This window comes from Anthonomus grandis, chromosome 13 (genome assembly GCF_022605725.1).
Source record: "Anthonomus grandis grandis chromosome 13, icAntGran1.3, whole genome shotgun sequence".
Taxonomy (NCBI): Eukaryota; Metazoa; Arthropoda; class Insecta; order Coleoptera; family Curculionidae; genus Anthonomus; species Anthonomus grandis.
In genome coordinates this window covers 20,465,833-20,487,983 of record NC_065558.1, presented here as the reverse complement: position 1 = coordinate 20,487,983, position 22,151 = coordinate 20,465,833, and the positions used below count along the sequence as shown (strand labels likewise).

Genomic DNA, 22,151 nt, shown 5'->3' with positions numbered 1-22,151 from the left:
AGCTAGTACTTGATCAGAATTTTTTCGTTTTCAACAACAGGTTTTTTAGACAAGTTACTGGACTAGCAATGGGGTCTTGCCTCTCTCCTCTTCTCAGTGAGATTTTTATGCACCATTTGGAGAAAAGGATTGTCAATGGGAAGTTTGGTGCTTTTCTCACTGTATATAGGAGATATGTGGATGATATTTTTGTTGTATGGAATGGAAATGATCAGGAATTGGCGGATTTCCTCATTTCTATAAACTCTCTTCACGCAAATATCTCGTTTACCATTGAGGAAAAAAGAGATGGAAAGTTACCTTTTCTTGATGTTCTTATTTCAAAAAATACCAACAAACTTGAATTTGAGATCTACCGCAAACCCACCACTACGGACATTGTCATCCAATACTCCTCAAACTCCCCTTATTCCTACAAATTTGCCTCTTTTAATTCCCTTTTCTATCACCTTTTTAACATCCCCCTTTCTAGAGAAGCTTTCCTTGATGAACTAAATATAATTAAACATATTGCTTTTAATAATGGTTTTCCACTTGATATAATTAATCGCCTTTATTTTAAATTCTATAATAAATACAAACTTTCTTACAACTTAATCCATCTTAATAATGAAAATAGTCATCTTTTTAGATCAATGTCATTTTTTGGTAATATTTCTTTTCAGCTTGCAAGGTTTTTCAAGTCTACAAATCTTACAATTGCTTTTAAAACTACAAACAGTTTAAAAAGTCAGCTAGTTAGTACAATAGATAAGGCAGATTTCTTTTCAAAATCAGGGGTATATTCATTAAGATTTAATGACTGTAATGCCATTTACATACAATCGGGGAGAAAAATTTCCACCAGAATAAAAGAACATACAAGTTTGGTGGACAGGTATAGGGATACTGACATGATCGAAACTAAATCGGCGTTTGCAAATCATTTATTGACCTCCTCACATGGTTTTTCTTTAACTCAGGGAGCGGATATTTTGAATGAGTGCTCAAAAGGCAAAAAACTGGACTTGTTAGAAAAAATGGAAATAACTAAAGCTAAGAAGAGCCCTATCCTTGTGTGTGTGAACGATATTTTCACGTTTGAACCTCACCTCATTTATAACAACCTCTCCTAAAAAGTCTTTTCTTCTTTTTCTTTTTCAATTTTAGATATTTTTAGTTTTTATTGTGAAGATTGTTTACTTATATTCACACATATTAGTATAGTGCGGATTGTTTCCCATTTTTGATCATGTTACTTGGTGGCCTATGGGTTAGACGCGCGCCTGTGAATCTGAAGGTTGCTGGATCGTTCCCCACTGGTGACAATTTTTTTACATTTTTACTTTTTTATTTTTTTAAGCATATATTTTAATCTATGGTGGGAATTGTTCACTTAACCTAGCTTTTCTTTTGTTGTTAGTTGTAATGTGATCTGTGTAGGTCTAGGTAATGAGTTTTATAAGCGTTCTTTTTGTTTTGTGAAAATATCTATAAAATATATCTTAATGTATTTTTTAGGCCTGATGATGCTCCGATAGGAGCGAAACACGTGTAGCTTTAAAAAAAAAATTATACGGATTTGATGAGACCGTGACTTTGTGTTTTTACCTTTGTTTTGTTTTAAAATCAAGTTTTCTTCATTATTGTTTGAAAATCTTGTGGACAAAAAATAAGAGTATAATAATATAATAAGAGTATTTCTTTATTGTAACTATTTGGTCTCTGTTTATTCAGATAAAAGATTTGTTTGTGATATTTTTCATAAATACAGGTCAGTTTCAATAAGATCGTTGCATCGCGTTAGTAAATATGGGTTGCGTAAAGCATTGTAGCCGCGAAGAAAGGCGTCTAATTTTGCAATTGAGGAGTCAAAATAAATCCTACGCATTTATTGCAAATATACTTAAAAGATCACCTTGTGTAATCTCCAGAGTTTTAAAAACAAAATAAAACGGAAAATGTTTCTGAAAATCAAGGCCGTCCAAGAAAAACCACACGGAAGACTGATAAGCTTATTGTACGCGAAGTTAGTAAACAACCTTTTCCCACATCTACCTCTATAAAACGGAACTTAAGCCTTAGTAATAGCACTAGGACGGTAAGAAGACGTTTGCAAGAACAAAAATTATATCGTCGAGTGGCCAGAAAAGTCCCATTTCTAAGCAAAAATGATATAAAACAAAGACTGGCATATATTAAGAATAATTTTAATGAACATTTTCAAAGAAATTGGTGCAACATTCTTTTTAGTGATGAGACGAAGATGAACTTATTCGGATCAAATGATAGATTATTCGTTAGAAGGAGGAAAAATGAAAAATATAATCCTAGGAACACAATAGGTACACTTAAACACGGGTTTGGAAATATCAAATTGTTGGGCTGTTTTTCCTACAATGGAGTAGGTCCATACTTTGCAATAAAGAGACCATTACAACAGAAATTTATTTGTATATCTTGGATAGAGTCATGGTACCATATGCCGAAGAAAACATGCCTATAAGGTGGGTGTATCAACAAGATAACGACCCTAAACATACGGCACGGATTGTTAAACCATGGTTTACATAAAATAGGGTTTCGGTTCTGGAATGACCATAACAATCGCCTGACCTTAACTCTATTCGAAACCTTTGGAAGGAACTGAAAAACCGAGTAGCTTGTAAAAAAACAACAAATAAGAAAGACTTATGGAAGGAAGTTTAGGAAGCTTGGTATTCCATCCCAGTTGAAACATGCCAAAAGTTGATCGATTCGATGCCACGAAGATATGGGGCCGTCTTCAAGAATAAAGATTATTCTACCAAGTACTGCCTCGCTTATCTAATGCTGTCGTTTGTTTTGCGGTATATTGTAATTACAATTTTTTATGGCCATTTTTGAAAAATACTCTTATTTTTTTGCCCACCATAAGCACACCATATTTCTTACACCATATTTCTTACACCATAAACGTGTAAGAAATAAATTATTTATTTACAATTACAAATTACACTGGCAAAGAATAACGTGTATTATTTTTTTTTATCACTGATGGCATATGTTGTACAAATATGAAATCGTTTTTGATATTTTCTCTATGAAGCACAATATCTTATTAGAATTATTCAAATAAAACCAGGCACTTTTATTTTTTTGGCCACCACTGTAGGTATGCCGAGAGTTCATGCACTACTTCGGTGTTCTGTCAACCCGAAAAAACTATAAAACTTAAATTAATAAACGAAATGTGTGACATAACTACTCCATCATCAACAAAATCTAACATAAAGAAAAAGTGAAAACATCTTGTCGGACTTGCATTGTCTTATTTATTTAATGTAACACGACGTTTCGGTTGGTAAGTATCTCCAACCATTATCAAGTGTAAACTGGAACCGAAACGTCGTGTTACATTAAATAAATAAGACAATGCAAGTCCGACAAGATGTTTTCACTCTACCATTGTCTGCCACCTTCAAAAACAAATAAGGAAAAAGGTTACGTAATTTAAAATTGATATTTTAAGAAAAACAGTAAGAGCAAAAAATATGCAAAATTCTCGATTGAAGAAAAAAGCCAAAAATAAAAGTATTCTTTCTCATATTTAAAACAATAAAAGCCCTAACGTTAAAAGGTTTATTAATATGCAATTACCAACAAGAAAGAAGAATTATTGGAAAATAGATGAAAAAAATTTTGCTCTTTCAATTTACTATCATTCTCCAAGCTATTATAAATTTTTAAGGAATAAGTTATTATTCTCTCTACCTTCAGTACGCACTATTCAGTTGGGGTTAAAATTAATTAACCTAAAGACTGGACTTGAAAACAAATTTCAACTCCAGTGCCTTGAAACTTTTTTTTTATGAGATTGCATTAAAACCTAAATTAGACTACAATAAGGTACATGATTATATTGAGGGTTTTAAAGATATGGCATTTCTTGGTCGTCATGATTCTATTCCCTTGTGTTATTTTACCTCTCAAGGTTCGGTTAAGGGCGATATATTAACAGATAATAAAATATGTTATACAAAATTTTAAAAAACTAGAGCTTATTCCAGTGACATTAACATGTCACCAGGGAACAAATAATCAAAAAGCTTTTAAAAATTTAGGTGCTTCAGAAAAAACACCCTGTGGCCGCCCTATGTTTTCGATGGCTTCAGGAATTTCGTCTTTAAGGTCTTGAATCGCCGCTGGTCTGTTCCTCTGACCTTTTCTTTCACGTGGGCCCAAAGAAAGAAGTCGTAAAGTATTAAATCACAAGATCTAGGTGGCCAACGGTGATCACTTCTTCGAGAGATAACACGATCCGAAAACTTTTCCCGTAAAAAATGAATGGTTTGGTTGCATGTAGCACCATCTTGTTAAAAGTAGACGTTGTCTCTCGATAGCGCAATCCATTCACCGTAACTGTTGTTCCATCCTCATTTTCGAAAAAGTGTGGTCCTATGACCCGTCGGACCATAAAAAGCACCAAACAGTCAAACAATAACTCTTGGGTTTTCCCAAGACTTATTGTTGAAAAGTTGTTGAAAGTCTCATCAAGCCCCAGATGCAAATTTTGCTTGTTGACAAAGCCACCGATGTGGAAATGGGCTCCATTATTCAAGTTGATTTTTGGAATGGAATTTCGGATCATTTTCATGCATTTGAAAAATGTCAAATCAATTCATGCATTGCAAAATACGACGTAATGACGATTGTGGAATGCCTAATGCCAAAGAACGAAGAACAATTCCAAAGAATTCTACTTGCCAAATGTCAAAAAATCTACCGAAATAGCGGGCTATTCAAAATAACACCTCTTGTTGGAAAATCCTTTGGGTGCTTAAAAAATATATAAATCCTAGATAAATGTTAAGTGACCTGTTCAGATAGAGTACTAAGGCCCGGTGTGCGTATTCATTAGATAGTATGAAGCAGGTATTCATATCATATTTCTCAAAGTTTTAAAATTTTTGGTTTCGAGCCATATTAAAAAATAATTTAACAACAACAATAAGAACAAGAACGATAACAATAAATATCATTACTAAATTTGGGAAAATATAACCAGAAATAATTTTCAAGAAGCAGAGACTTCAATGATAATCAAATGTAAGTTATGACACGTTAATCATTTTTCTTTTGCATTATCATGGTTACCCACGGCTATCCACTATTATCAATGTAAATTGTAGAAAAAAATAATTTATGCTATATTTTTGAAAAGCTCTTGGCAAGCGGAAACAGATTGTTAAAAAAATATATGGGGCGTCCCATTAAAAAAAAAGTTATGTCAAACACTGTGACCTTAAAAAGAAAATTGAGTACGCCACTGGATTCAACACAAGAAAATCATATTAGGTTTTACGTTTTTATTATATCTGACAATAACAGAGTTACAGGGTATGACTAAATTTTTTTGTTAAATCACCCTCTAGCACAAAAACTAAGATAGCTATGACAAATTTGACTAGTGTATCGTTGGTTTCATTAAAAAGTAAAACAGTGTCGCAAGAACCGCATCTCTCTATCTCGTTCTATAATCGAGAAACCCCAGAAAACATGGGACGAAAAAATGGGACACCCTACAGACACCATCAGCTCCTGGATGAGTTTCCAAAATTCTTGCCAGAATCCAATGCAGTGGTAAACAAAGCTCATCCTTAACAACCACCAAATCACCCACCTTTAAATCCGTTTAAACATTTTAATTAAAGCCATGTAGTTCATTTATAATACCGTTGGAGCGATAACACGCTCGGTAGTTGTGGTACCAGCGCTTTCAAAAATCTCTTTGTAACCTTTGAACCAATTCCCAATACTTCATAGACTAAGATTATTTTTGAGAATAATCCTCACAAGGCAAGGAAGTCATTGGATGCAATGTCCAAAAATTCCCGGGGGTTAATGATTTATTTTTATTTGGATCTCTTCTTAATGATACAAAAGCCTGGAATTTAGTATAGCTTCAATTTACACCAAAATGGTATTAAATTTCTCATAAGTCATACAGTGAAGGCTAACTACTCTTACAAGATGTGATTTTATACTTCGAACTTCTGCTTCTCACAATCTGCCGAAATTGGGTGCAGATAGTATATTGAAATGATATTTAATTTTTTCTGCTTTCACAACATTTTTCATAAGATCATGACTTGATAATAATTTGTCTAGATGCTCCAACAAAGTTGGTTCCAGAATCCGTGTATTTTATTACAACGATCTCTTCTCAATACAAATATACGGAAAGTTGCTAAAAGGGCTTCACTATTTAAAGAAAAAGCCAATTTTAAATGAATAGCCTTGGTAGCAAAATATATAAATATATTTTTTAACGTAAGCTTTTTGCAACTTAACGATTTTAGATTTTCCTGTCGTTACAAGAAATTGACCCAATTTGAAAAAGTTTAACTTGAGTTACCGTTCTGGCTGGTAAATCACTGATAAATCATACTGTGGGCTTAGTATCTACGCTGGAAATTTGTAACAACGAAACATACAATGACAAATTGCAGAAAAAATCCAAAAAGTTTGGCGAATTAAAAAATGCAACGCCTGTAATCCTGGATACAGGTTTTGTGTATGGATATTCCTTATGATTAAGTTTCAGTTAGCCTCTCCTTTTGTGAAAGTAACAACGGAAAAAAATTTTCATACAAGTTATTTATTTAGTCTTCCGCCATATAACTTAAGTCAAGGTAAAGTTCTTTTTTTCAAAGACGTGACTTTAGATTTTTTGGCTACAAAGAAACCTACTAAATTTATCCTCGTATGTATACGCTCATAAACAACTGCTCCATACCCTATTTCACTTGCATCAAAAAGTGCCTGCAACTGACAAGAATATGAAACATTTTTCATTGCAACATTACTTGATTTGTTGCTTTATCATTCCAGTCCAAGCCTAGGGTCAAGAAGAATTGAGTTAAACATTTGGCAAATAATGTTAAAGGTTCTGCTATACTATACATATAGGTACTGCAAAATAAAAACTTTTATTAAAGATGGCTCTTTACATTCAATTGAATGTTGGTGTTCCAATGGCTTGTTCAAGGTTAAACATATTGTTTAAAAGTATCCTACATACCAAAAAAAATGACCTCCTTATCATTGACCTTAATCTAAAGCCAATTACCTAATTGTTCTATTTAACAAATAATATGGTGAGCCAGTAGCACCAAATAAACCTTCAAACGTTCGTTTGAAAACCTAAATAAACCTATTTGTAAGAACATTTGTCGAATATCGGCTATAAAGCACACTTTATGTAGCCTAAATTCAACAAAACACTCCCAACGTCAGAGTGCAGTTTCCGCACAGCACAAAGAGCATCTTTAACCAACAAATCATTACAAGATTTCATGCTTGCATTACATACCACCTTCAATCTAGTTGAAATTAAATCCTCTTTGATCACACAATGGTGAGAAACGTAATATTTTTCTATTTCACTGATAGGTGTATTATATATGTTCAGAATCAAGATAATTTTCCATTAATTTCTTATAGGAATTCAAGAAAACGGAGTTCTTATACAAGCTATTTTCGAGCAAATAAAGCCTACGTGAAGTCAGTTCTCAAGATTCACCGAAATGTAGATCCTTTATTTCGAAAGGGAGGGCTACAACATATTTCGATGATGAGTTGCAAAAAGTTCCTAAAATAAGTTTCACAAAACTCCGCTTCAAGAGATATTATTGGCTTACTAGATACACTCTCGATTTCCCAACATTTCCTTATATTATTTTTTAAAGATTCAAAAGGAAAAGTTAGAACTAATATATTTGTACCGTTTTCGATGATATTTTATATTTGGGTCGTTTTGGATTAGTATACAATCTTCACGAAATCATAACGATACAAAATGTAGGAAAATTTAAACATTAAATTTGCGAGGCTTACATTTATCTTTTACCGTAAAAAATGTTTTATTTATCTTATTGCAAGGTCGAGAATTCATACCTTCGTAACTGCTGGACCCATATTTTATCAGCGGTATAGCGGTTTATTAAGGCGGGTTCTCACGAGTCGATTTTCGTTGAACGATTTTTGTTGATCAGCTAAAATTAAATCAAATTTATGGTCGTAATCACCCTGAGAATGCAGCAGTTGTAAACGCTGTTATGAAATTATTGCCAGTATGTTTTCTTGACACACAAGTGCATTGTAGGTAAGTTTCTCAACTAATTGCTATTAGATTTCCAAACGTGCTAAATTCATCCAGTTTATCTATTTATTTATCTTTAATTTATTTATTTATCAGCGTTTATCTACGTATTTCGGCTTTTTTTTTTTTAAAAAGATTTCAAATTAACACCATAGAAGATTTCAAATGAACACCCTATATGTAAGCAAGCGCACTGAAAGGTATATTTATTTTTATTTGATTTAGTATATGATTTTATTTTCAGTGTATAGTGGTTTGCAATGAGTACGTGGCTGTACCAGACACAATAACCGAACAGCTCTTTTTTGTAAACCAAAGGAGGACTGAAAATGATACTGGGTACAGAACCCCAGAATGCATTACCAAGTTCCCTTGCAGTTACCTTCACGCTATAGCAACCAGAAGCCAGCTTTCTATTGAGACAGCTCACATGAGAGTCAAATTTCAACCTATAATCTATGTTCAAACCCAGATATTTAGAATCTTTAACAACCTTCAAAATTTATCCCCTGAGGAACACCACAAGTAATGATGAAGTAATACTTACGCTGGTTTAAGGAATTAAGAAGAGTCCTCATAAAGTGGAATATAGAATATCTGCAGCGCTTTTTTGGTGTTGAAAGACAAACTGATTTTTGTTTAATACGCTGAAGTCAGTAAAAAACTTTGTGATGCGTATGTTAACTAGGCGTTCGACTACTTTGGACAGAGTGGAAAGCAATGAAGTTGGTCTATAGTTCGATGGATCAGAGTCATCACCCTTGTGAACCAGTGTTATGTTGGCAAACTTATTGGACTGAAATACCATCTTTAAACTGAAATACCATCATATCCTAAAGCATTATGATTTTTCACACCACTGAGAACTCTACGAATTTCAATTGAGTTGGTGGGTTGAAAATAGAATGCAAATGGTATATTTACATTGACTAGGTAGTCGAGAGCTACCTTTTTGTTGTGTGAATAGTCTTAGTTAGGTTATCACGTTTGGAACAGTAATCACAGAACAGTTTTAAAAATATCATGGACTGACAAAGTGTTTAACGTTTAGTTACGTCTGGAGTATAAGAAGAGGAAAAAATAATAAACACTTTAAAAAAGAGGAAACTTGAATAATTTGTATATTCATCTACTCAGAAATCATAAACAAATTAAATCTGTAAAATTAAAATTGTAACATAAAGTATACAATATTAAAACTAATTAAAAAAAAAACAAATTAATTGTGATAATAACATCGTAAAAACGAGAAATAAGTTTAGAGATATATTAGTACTGGCAAAAAAAATCAGGCCCTTTTATTACATAGTGCCATTCATATCTTTAATAGCATTTCTAAAACTAATTCAAGCTAAATGTAAAGAAAGTACATAAAACTGAAATATCTATTTAAAGAAAAAGAACTAACTTAAATGTGACTGGATGTATTTTCTTCTACAAACCTTTTATGTAAATCGGAAATTTTCAAATTAACTTGAAATTAATATAATTTCCTTGATGCCTTGATGGAAATCGCAAAACATTTGATCACATGGCAATTTTATAGCATAATTAAGCTATATCTCCTAGAGCTACTAAAGCGTAATGGGTTCGTAATTCATTTTACTCGCTTTTCAATATTTCTTTAATTCCTTAAATCTAGTTTCTTTAATAACAAATACTTAAAGTACACTCTTGTTAAGTTAATTTTATCAGATTCAATAAAGCCGTATTAAACTGAGCCACTCTATAAGTCTTTAAAATCGGAGTTGCGGAAAACATCGGCGTTAATTCGAAATTAATTAAAATTTAATCTACTAGAAAATAGGAAGTTGACTGGTTAAACTTCGGAAGACCGCAATAATTATTTCGAAACGCCTCTTAGCGAATTACAAACTGGGGCTGTTGGAAGCTCAGATGGTAGCCGTTCTGTCGTTTTATTAATAAAATTAAAATCTTCGGTTGAGCGCAAATTGCTTGTTTGGAATTTATGGAGCGGCTTAATTTTAATTGGGATGAAATTTAATTAGTAGCTATTTCTAAAAAAAAAATTGCTTTTTAGCATCCTGAATTCGTTTACCGTTTGTTCACTTTTAGGTTGCTTAGAAAATGTAAACAAAAAAAGTGCACTAATTAAAATGTTCTACAGACAATTAGAAGAGAGTTTTTTTTTGAATGGGGATCTTTGTCAATCATTACAGTGGAGTAGTGGGAGGACTTTTTATGTAAACACAGTTAAGTTCGAATTCCTTGGAAGCAACTTCTGAAATAAGTAAGAGAGAAATATTAAAGACTATGTCTTTAAAATAGTGCTTTTGGGCTCGTCTTTTGTTTAGTTGCTACTCGTAGATAAAAATATTCCGAGATTTCAATATTTAGTTACTTACGGAAGTCTTCTATATTAAAAATAAAAAGTATTATATTGTCTTCATTTTCTACCAGTGCAAAATTTGGAATTAAATGACTATAGTTTAACAAAAAATTACTATAAACAGGACACAATTTATTGCTGCAATGAAAAAAAAATTAATATATGATGAGATTACCACGAAAATTAGTCAAAACTGACAAAAAGGTAAAAAGATAAGGGAAAAAGGACGAGCCAAAATATGGGAATAGAAAATTATTAGAATACTGGAGGGCAGGGATTTAAGAGAGCTGCGATCGCTTTAGGAGATCTACTCTAAAGAGACCCGACTAGCACTAATCACTTTAGTAGAGTAGTATTTTATAATTAGAATAATATATCTAGACCCCTACTTTAACTTAGTGTATCCTTGAAGTTCAACCAACCTTTTATAATTAGAAATTGTAGAGTTTCATCTTTTTGGTTGCTTTTATAATGTAATAGTTTAATATTGTATGAAAATGTACTGATCGCGACATCTAGTGTGAAGTCGGTTAATGATCTTGTAAAAAAATAAGAACTCCTAGATGGCGTTAGCGGTTCTTCGTTTTGAATTTTTAAGCAATTGATTGGCATCAGGTTGTTTTTTTCTCTCTCTCTGACTAAAGTGATTTTTCTATCTCTCTGTCCTTTGTCATTGGTCATGTACACCATGCTCAATGATCAACTTTTTACGTATTGGCATTTTCGATACCGGACGGTTGTTGCCATTGTTTTCCCTGTAATTCGAATACTTTGCGTTTTGGGATTAGATTGATTCCCATACTCGCTGCAACTTAATGCTAAGTGGGGCAACGTTGTATTCTTAATTCTTGTAAAACTGGGCCTGCGTAAGATTATCCATCGAATAGGTACCCAGAAATTGCGTTTTGGCTTTCTTTCTCAATGGTGTGGTCTTCAGGTTAACAAGTTCAATTGCTCGAGGTTGGGATACGACCTCATTGTTACCTCATGACAACACTAGCCATGTAATGTGAAGAATTACTTTAATACACTTTATAAAAAACCCTCTAACATCTTGAGGTAAGCTTGATTCCTATTCTTTGTAAAACGTTTTCTCATGGTTTTAGAGCCGCCATTTTTTAAAAGATTTAGGTCTTAATTTTAGGGTATAAGCTAAGGTCTTACGCAGGTTCTTATGCAGGGTCCTAAGCTAGATCTCAAGTTAGGTCTTTAGCGAAGTATTAAGTCTTCAGTGCCATCCCAAGACCATCCAAAGCCATGTACCATTTTCCATAATAAATTAGAGCTTTATCAGGATTGATTGTTTCTTCATGACGTTATTGATTGGACCTTAGTAATTCAATAGGTTACCAGGTCAAACCAGGTCAAAGGAATGTGTAAGCAATGTCATGATTTTTGTTTTGTTATTATTATTTAGATTTTAGGACTAGTCATATTGGCTAATTTATATTATTTTATGGCTCCTTCATTTATAAATATTGTGTAGTGATTACAGTTCTTCTTGGGAAGTTACAATGTAAATGGATGATGTAAATTGCCTATCTACCTAAATAATAATTTAATCAATATCTTTTAGTTTCACTATTCTGATTTTCATATAGTATTACATGTAAGCAACCGCACTGAAGGGGAATATTTATTTTTATTTGATTTAGTACATGTTGTACAGTGTACTGTGCGGTAGGTTACTGACTTTGACCAAAGGGTACCTACATACTAGGAGGTTATTGTAAAACTTTTTTTAATGTTTTGATTTTTTTGATTTTAGGAGTTGTAATTTAAATTTAAACTTTTTAAGTAAAAGGTTGAACAATGAACAATTACCAGAAATTGCATATTTTTGTAGTATAGTAGCATTAATAATTAAAGCTTATTTTGTGTTTTACTATGTGTTATATTTCTTAACATCCTTTTTGTTTATGTGAGAACCCACCCCCAATCAGTGCTATCCAGACTGATAAGATGCCGTTAGCATATGTGTCACTATATTAAAGATGTTCAACATAAGTAAATTTTAATAAAAAGCAAAGATCTAATAAAAAGTGATTACAGAATATAAGAACACTTTAAGATTCGTGGGTAACCACAGAAGCTGAAGTGCTGTTCCAGAATATGCTGATTTGGCGTCCTCAGAGAGATACATTCAGACCAAGAAAGGAACTTTGAGTATTCCATCACGTACCGTAAAACGGAGTTACTTTGCACTGAGCAGGCAAACTTACACTGAACATGTAAAATTATATTTTCTGTAATCCTCCTCATAATTTTGTTCAGATATTTCTACTACCTCTAAAACACATAGGCCAACATCGCAATACGTCACCAACACGCGCGCGAATATCCTCTTGGTCGCCAGTTGTTTATCAGCAACCGTCCGAATATTAACCAAGAAATTCTATGGTTTTCTGGCTTTGCAAAATCATACTGTGCAGAAAGTCCCAGAGTACAAAAATTGGTAAGTACACGTCTAAAGGATTATACTATAACTGATTGCGATTTGTAGTTGTTAAAATAACGGGTTTGAACAAGGATAGCAATAAACAAAAAAAACATTGTTTACATGTGCACTTATCACGTGGAATTGGGTATACTTTGCACCGCTCAAGTGGTGCAAAGTATCCCTAACTTGCAAGTGGTGCAAAGTATCCCCTACTTATCACGTCCAAACTATTTTCATTCGCAAGAGTAAAAGTTAAATAGGTAAATGGTTTTCAGAAAATGCCCAGACGTTATTAAAGGAAACTGGGATCTCGCAGATATGCAGACTACTCAGAAGAAGATTTGAAGGCATGTTTGTCAGCAATACAAGATGGCATGAGCACAAGAGTTGCCGCTGAATCCTTTAACATTCCAAAGAGAACTATTTTTTATAAATTAAAAGGAACACACGCTAGAAAACCTGGATACCCATCAATATTCTCTTATGAAGAGGAAAGATGTTTCGTACAATGCATTCATAGCCTTAGTGATTCTGGTTTTCCTATTACTGGAATGGAATTCGACAAATAATCCAGGTATCGATTGGGTCAAATCGTTTTTAACTCACCATAAGGACCTTACTGCAAGGATAGCCTCGAACATAAAAAGAAGTAGAGCAGCACTCAATGCAAAACAAATGACTGAATACATAGAAAATCTAAAACAAACATTAACTGATGTAGAGCCGCATGCTATTTTTAATTATGACGAGACAAACTGAACCGATGACCCCAGTCAAAAAAAGATATTAACTAAACGTAGTGTTAAGTATTCCGAACGAATTTGTAATTCCTTAAAGAGTATCATTTTTCTTATGATTTATGGAAATGCAGCCGGTGAGCTTCTACCTCCTTATGTGGTGTACAAATCCAAGCATTTGTGGGACACCTGGACTGAGAATGGTCCCCTGGTACGCGTTATGCAAATACTGCATCTGGTTGGTTCTAATCACAGACATTTGCAAATTGGTTCAGCACTCTCCTATTGCGCAGGCTTAAAAAAATTCAGGGAAAGAAGGTCGTTTTAGGAGACAATTTGTCTTCTCATATTAATGATGAAGTCCTCGATTTATGTCGAAGACACGATATTGATTTTGTATGTTTGCCTCCGAACAGCACCTACGTTACACAACCGCTAGATGTCGCATTATTTGCTTCCATGAAAAGAGCATGGAGAGACATTTTATCTCAATATAAGGAAACTCATGTAGGGAGTAGATCAAATGTACTTGAGAAACAGCATTTTCCAATGCTTTTACGATCATTAATGGAAAAAATTCAAAAGAATAGCGCTGAGATATTAAAGTCGGGATTTAGGAAATGCGGTATCGTCCCTTGCGATGTAACACCGCTCTTGGAGCGGTTAACAACAACTAAGCAATCTAATATGATAACTGCTAGCGACACAAATAAATCAAGTTCATCGGATATCGAAAACACTTTCATTAAGTATTTAGAAGATAAAAGACAGGAAGCCACACAGTTTAAGCCACGTAGGAAGAAGAAAATAACGGTTTCAGCAGGATATAGTATTGCCCATTCTGAAATTAGTTTAACAGATCTAACTGGCGTATCTACATCCACACCAAGCTGTTGAACCAGAAATCGTAGATGATTCAGAAGAGGACATTGTTTTGGGCGACCACTTTCCACTAGGCAGGGATTCACCAGATGATGAAATAAATGAGATGCAAGAGATGGAAGAAGAAAAAGAATTTAATGAAAAACTCGTCTCAGATTCTCTTGAAATAAATACTGTCGAAAAAGTAAAAAACTCTGGAGTAGATAATGTTAAAAAAGTTGTTGGTGAGTACGTTTTATTTTCCTATGAAGATCATGTTTATCTTGGAGTGATAACAGCAATAGAAAACGATGGAGCGATGATCAATGCTATGGCCAGATCGAAGTTTTGGAAATGGCCAGAAAGATGTGACGAAATATGGTATTCGTAGAAAAACGTAATTGGCGCCATTAGCCCTCCCAAGAAAATGTCCAAACGAGGATTGTACATTGTCTCAGAATGCGACAAATTGTGGTGGGATTAGTTTCAAACGTTGTATTTTTACTATTATAATGTTATAATAAAGTTTGTTCATTTAAATTGTAGCAATTTTCTTTACTTTTATGCCTGTTTCATAAATATATGTAGGTAGGTAGATTTAAATTCACAAAACTTGGCCAATAAACTTTTTTTTGCATTTAATTGGTGCAAAGTTTGAAACAATAAGGGTTTTCTATGCACCAGCAAGCATTTAGTAGCTAAATATTAATAAAATATTGAGTGGTGCAAAGTATGATTTGTATTTTGGGGTATACTTTATACACTAATAAAACTAGGTTGTTCTCTTGATTAGGCAATATACGTAACAAATATCTATAATCAGAGTTATATTACAACCTGCTCAATTGATATTTATAATAAAAAGTTCAGATCTTCTTTAGTGACGTTACATCCTAACTAATGAAATAAAACTAAAAAAAATGGTGCAAAGTAACCCCGTTTTACGGTATGTTAGTTGCCGAATATCAATAAGACCCGCACAACTCCTTACACCTTCAGTTAGGTTGAAAGATTTAATCGCCCTTTTGAAACCTATTTGAATATTGTGACAAACTAACTATGATACCTTTATATAACCTAGGGTGGGTCGAAAAAAAATTTTTTTTTTGTTTTTTCCTAATAGCAAAATTATGTTGTATTATCATTTCAAGAGCAACAATTTAAAATATTATTGAAATATTTAAACTCTAAGAGCCCGCGCAAGGCCGCCGCATTATCGTCAAATTTGTAAAATAAGGTAATACCTTGCAAGACACTGCAAGTCTTCCTATATTCTAATTTAAGACGTTTGCTTTAAAGTTAATTTATTTTATTCTTTACAGACCTTTCATGACCTTGAATCTATTTTTAATACGCAATGCATGCTGTTTAGTCACTGCAGCCAATCGCGCCGCGGTCACTATAATGCTACATTTAGTGTGAATTATTCTCTGAACGCGTACGGTCGTGGTTATCTGTTTTGTTTATCAGAGCTTTACTTCGCGCTAATTTCTTACCAAATAGTATGGAAAGTAAAAGAATAAAGTACAAGTGTCCCATATTTGGAACTATTGGTGAACTAAAAGAAAATGTGTTAGCAACTTTCCAAGATGTAATGAAGTTTTACGAATGGACGAGAATACAACTTAAAATTCAACAAGGAAGTAACAAAGAACCGTCTTTTTCTCAAATCGCAGACATAGTGGCTCAAAAAATTGAAGATATTTGGCAAAAATCATCTATTCCTATGGTCTCACACACACGAACTATTCAGATTTTAAAAACGTACCACGGAAAGTGCAAAAATCACATTAAATCTCTAAAAAGGTTGACAGAAGAAAAGAAAGCCTTGTTTTTGCGCCAAAGTGAAGTTTTGTTTGATATTTGTTCCTGTAAATGTAAGGATCTTCTTCATCTCTGTAAATGCTCGCGTGAGTCGAAGGTACCCAAAGAAGAACACGCATTTTTGCTTGACCAGAGGGGCGAAAGAAAAATGCTTATCGGTGGAGTAGATCTTGTGCGCACTTTAGAACTGAAAAAAAAATTGGAGAGAAAACGTAAGAGTTTAAAGCCTTTTAATAAACTCATTCCTAGTTGTGATCAACCACAAAAAGAAGTGTCTTCCTCTGCTTTTACGGATTTTGAGGAACGTTATGTATCGCCCGTAAAACACAATGAGCGGCGGCTGCAATTGCTTCGGCGGTATTACATGACATATCTTCTGATGTAGAGGTAATAGATAAATCTAAATTAAGAAGGGAAAGACAAAAATTACGGGATACGCTTTTGCAAGAACAAACCAATTTGCAGCTTCCCGCGTTGTACTTTGATGGGCGCAAGGACAAAACTTCATCAAGGACAACACTTTCATTCAAAAAGTCATGGCAAAAGCAGGCAAAAAATACAGAAAGGTGGTAGTTGAAGAACACATTTCTGTCCTGAAAGAACCCGGTTCTTTGTATGTAGGTTATACTACACCATTACATGGTACTGCCAGAAGTATTGAAAGGTCTATTAGTGCACTTCTACAATCAAAACGTATTTGTTCTGACGAATTGGTGGTTATTGGTTGCGATGGGACAGCAACTAATACTGAAAAGAACGCAAGTGTAATTAGACTGTTTGAGAAGAAGCTTCAGCGACCACTACAATGGATAATTTGCATGCTTCACTTAAATGAGTTGCCTCTGAGGCATTTGTTCAACAAGCTAGATGGTAAAACAACTGGTCCACATTCGTATAATAGTCCTATTGGAAAACAGTTGGAAAAATGTGAAATAAAACCCGTTATTGAGTACGAAATAATACCAAGTCAGCTACCAGTAATTAAAACAGAAGGTAAAAAAAATTGTTGCATCAAATGGTGACGAAGATTTAATTTTCATTAGACTACCATGTCACACACAAGCGGTAGAGCGGACGGTCAAATTAGTGACAGAAGCATCAATGTCTCTGTATGACAAGAAGTCAAGGGAAGGCCTGATTCATGCTAAACTCTCATCTAGGAAAACAATGCCCAAATTTGAAAGTAAGCAAGATTTTCATGCTTAATGGCATGTTATTAACAAGACTTTAGTTGTAATTTTGTGTGTTTTTTTATATTTAGCATTAACGATATGTTTCTACCATTAAATTCCTAATGTTTATAAAACTTATTATAATTAAAATTCTGGATTCACTATCGTCATGCCCTGAAACTATTTTATCTTTTTTATCAAAATTTCAAAATTCATGCGCGGGCTAAAGATAAAAGTTAAATTAACTTTTTTTTTTCTTTTGTAACTTGTTTTTGTGTAATGCAACATAATACAGCTATTAGAAATTAATAAAACGATTTTTATTTTTTCCCTATATAAAGTGACCCACCCTAAATTAACCATTCTTATTGGCATATTATATCTACGAATCTACTGGATAAGCTTGGCAAAAGTTGTTTTCGATGATAAACTTCGTTTACCTCTAGACATTTAGACATTAATACTGGAAGACCCGACAAAGCTGAAACCTTTGAGGGTACATCGACCATCTACAAGAGCATTTGCAAATGGTCGATGAATAGGCATGGGATAAACTTTACCTAAGAAATAACAGAATGAAATCTCGTTGGGGTATAAAAGCGAATTCTACCGATTTTTCTTACATGTAACAGAGTCTGGTCATATAATCCATGGAGGACGAAAGGCAAGTCACCAAAACTCAAGAAGGATTGGAAAGTTCTATTTCATATGGTTATTAAAATCAACGACATGGTGTACCAGATCCAGCGATGTCCGACGACGGAGATTAAAATTGTAAACATCGTCCGGCTAGGTCCTTATTATGACTCAACTAGCCCTGAGGTTGATTGATCAGGACAATCAAACTTGAGAGGGGAAAGGTGAAATGATCTTATGAATATGTACATACTTTAATTTTCATAATTTTTGAACTGTTTTGCTCATATTTTATAATTTAAGTTTATTAATTAAGTTTTTTTAGGGTTCTACTTACATTAAGTTTATTATTGTTACCTATAGTTTTTAGTTTTTCATCGGTTTGAGGTCCCCATTTGGACCATAATTTAGGTTTAGATTATGTTATTATAAATCTGTGTAGTTTAAATTTTCTGGAATTTATATACTTGCTTGCATTGACTGTCAGTATTCTCTTAAAATTATTGGTCTCCATCAGTAAAAATAACGTAGACAATTCTAAACATTTCTGAATTATTCTATGGGTCTTTAAAAATGTCCGCGTTTCATGACATTTTAATCAGCTTTGTTGTTTATCTTGGAAGCAATTAAAGGATAGTCAACGGGAATCAGGTTAGAGTTTTGACGTTGTCGATAAAAAGTGTGTGCCTGACATAAAAGAATTTTTCTGGAGTACATGTGTTCCAGAAGGAGTGTGTTCACGAATTACGTAACAATTGGGGTCAACAGTGAGATATTTGAATTATTGGCCTATTTTAGTGGATGCCTTTAACAAGAAGTCAGGCCAAGATAGAGACCGAGAAAGTAATGAAGTTGCTATTACAGAAGTATGATAAGCAGAGCTAAAAGAACTTAAAGAACGAGACCGCAAACTAAGAAAGGAACAAGACGAACGAGACCGTAGATAGAAAGAAGAACAAGAAGAATGAGATCGTAGACAGAGACAAGAACAAGAGGAACGAGACCATAAACAGAGAGAAGAATAAGAGGAACCACACCGTAAACAGAAAGAAGAACAGGAGGAACGAGACTGTAAACAGAGAGAAGAACAAGAAGAACGAGACCATAAACACAGCAATTGGTGTTACATTTAAATCCGACCTAAAAAAAGAAAATGAAGATTGAGATAGAAAACAAGAATGCCTTAGAAAGACCATAAAAAAACTTACTGAATTTAAAAGGTGATCTTAAAAAGGAGCAGGATGAACTAGACAGAAGAGAAGAGAAACAAGATTTACAACTTACTGAATATCTGGAGATGAAACAGAAATAATTAATGACTAACTTCGAAGGAACAATTAAAAAATAATGGGGAAAGAGAGTACAAAATTAAGGGCGAGTATGAAAAAAGTGATCCAGGAATGCAAACAATAATTAAAGTGAAGTCACCAAAAGTCATCAATCTAAAGCTATACCTGAGAAGAGAAGCTACCAAAATACTAAGAATTATGACATGGTGCGTACCTTAGAGATGAAATAGGGTGAAGCTCATCTACAAAAAGTATACCAGGCCCTGAAGTCAATATTGAAGTCTAGGCCACAACAAGCCGAGGAAGGTCTCTAATAGTTTGAGGCCGATGTTGTGCAATTAGTAAATCTACCTTACTCTTCCGCCCCAACAGAGTTTCGGAAATAAATTTTTATAAATAGTTTTTATGACGGGATTCGAAATATGGATGCAGCTCTATGGAAGGCTTACCATAAAAGTATTTCGGAAGTTTTGACTCACAGACTGGAGTATAAGGAAGCTTTTCAAGTAACTAGAAGGCAGACCCGGATAAGCCAAATCAGAATTTCGGCGAATGACCTTAAAGACTGCCTGAAGAAGCTTATGTAATTTTTGGCTACAATATCTAAGAGATCATTCCGCTGAAGGAATTGTATAAGGAGAAACACCTTAAACGTCCCAAGCCTTTAATAGACCGAAAGAACTAGAAAAACTTTATGAGGTGTAACCTGGCCGGGTGCTACCAAATTCTACATATAAGAATTAACCGGCTACCACTTCCTGGAGAGCTTGGTAGTACTTGAAAGAATAAGTGATTCATGAGTTTGAGATGGTAATGGATACAAGATCCAGTCATACCATCGTGAAGCCAAATATCGTAGCTAACTACAGAATTTCACCACCACCAAATTTAATCCTTTAGTCAGGAAATCGAAAAAGGATCTTGATTAGGGGGTCACACGAAGCTAAAATCACCATTGGCTTAACACCTTTTGCACCTTTTGCTTACTGCTAGAAGCATTAGTAGCAGAAATTATGGAGGACAACAAATTAGGATTAGATGTTATCCTTAGCAGTTTAAAATGGATGTATATAACCGCATATTGATAACGATAATGGAGGAGTTCCTTATGCACGATCTACATGAAGGTATTGAAAATGCCCGAGTCGTTAAGTTATCCCAGGTTATTACCATAACAGCTAATTCGGAGGTGGTGGTTTATGCCATAACTTGAAGAAAATATATAGTTACTGTTTTGATTGAGTCCATGGAAAACTGTAAAGTATATGGTCAAAGAGTTCTTAAAGCAAATACGTTTTTTACCCAAAAAGAATTGACTGTTTTGGTTCAAAGTGTAAACTTGAAAGGATATGATCAACATCTAAAACAAGAAGAGAACATTGGCGTATGTGCTGAAATAGCGGCAGGCATGAAAAATGCTAATAGATTTCGTTATTCAAGTAGACCTTTTCCTGTATATATATTTATAATACCTTTTTAAAGAATTTTCTGCCAATGTGACTATGGCCAGAGTAGTAAATGGCGACGTCTTCTGGAAGAAAGTCAAGATGTGTTTCCGTTGAACAATAATAACCATAGAAGTAGACTGATTTGGTGCAACATCGAATTAACAATGGAAACAATGCTCCGATTAAACAAGCTTCTTGAAGGATTTCGATAGCTCAACAAGGTGAAGTTTCCTTAATGCTTCAAGACATGAGGATTTAAGAAGTGACAGAACCATCTACTTATGAAGAAAAATGAACATTTATCCCTCTTCTATCACCAACTGTGACGTATTTCAAAAACACACTCCGTTCTGTCCACGCTTACTTCAGGAATACTTTTTTTTGTCAGGAATACAATTTTTTATTGACAACGTCAAAACTCTAACCATAGAACAATTTAGAAATGCTTAAAATTTTCTACGTTGGCTTTGCTGATGGATATCAGTAAAATTTAAACTACAAGGATTTGCAATATTATAACCTAAATAACTTAATATGGATCCATAAACTAAACGTAAGTAGAACCCTGAATAAACGTTACTAATCAACTTAAACTACAAAATACGAACAGAACCTTATAAAAACTATATACATATTTAATGTATTTACATTTTCATAACAACATTTTAAGGAAATTCAAATACTTGGAGTAAGTATTAAAGTTTTCGTGACAAATTTTCAGCTTCGTATTATGGGATCTTTTTACAAAAATAGGTCAAACTGGATTAACTGTATTATTTACAAGCATGTGCTCGAGCAATATACAATTATCATTACCTGAAATATCTGGCAATATAGGGGAAAATATAGCTGATGGAGCTCCGGTTCTCATTCATTTGCGGTGAGAAACTTCCATAATGAACATTACACGAATAGTGAATGGAGAATATTTAATATAATACAAACACATTATTTGGTTGCCTAACATTTATTTAGTATGAGTGTATACAGGTTACATTTTTACAGTACAGTTTCATATATTTATGTAATAGTAATTAAATTAATTTGCAAAATAATAAGTAACAAATAGATTTTTTTTAATTTGCCGTTCAAACGGTTCATTTGCAGATATACGTTTAATAAGTAAAAACATTTTTTCTTGATTTTTCCTACCGCCCCTTAAAGTTTGCTAAAATATCTATCAAAACTATTTAGTAATCTGATGGAAAATATGTACGTTTTCAATTTTTCTTAATAATAAATAAAAAAATAAGTGCCATAAATTTTTTTGAA

The 22,151-nt window shown here is 33.5% G+C and overlaps 1 protein-coding gene across 3 annotated transcripts in view; it reads left to right on the top strand.

The window, feature by feature from the left end:
* Positions 1 to 22,151, top strand: part of LOC126743632 (adhesion G protein-coupled receptor E4-like) — a 747,227-nt gene that overhangs the window by 608,391 nt on the left and 116,685 nt on the right. The gene's annotated exons all lie outside the window — the stretch shown is intronic.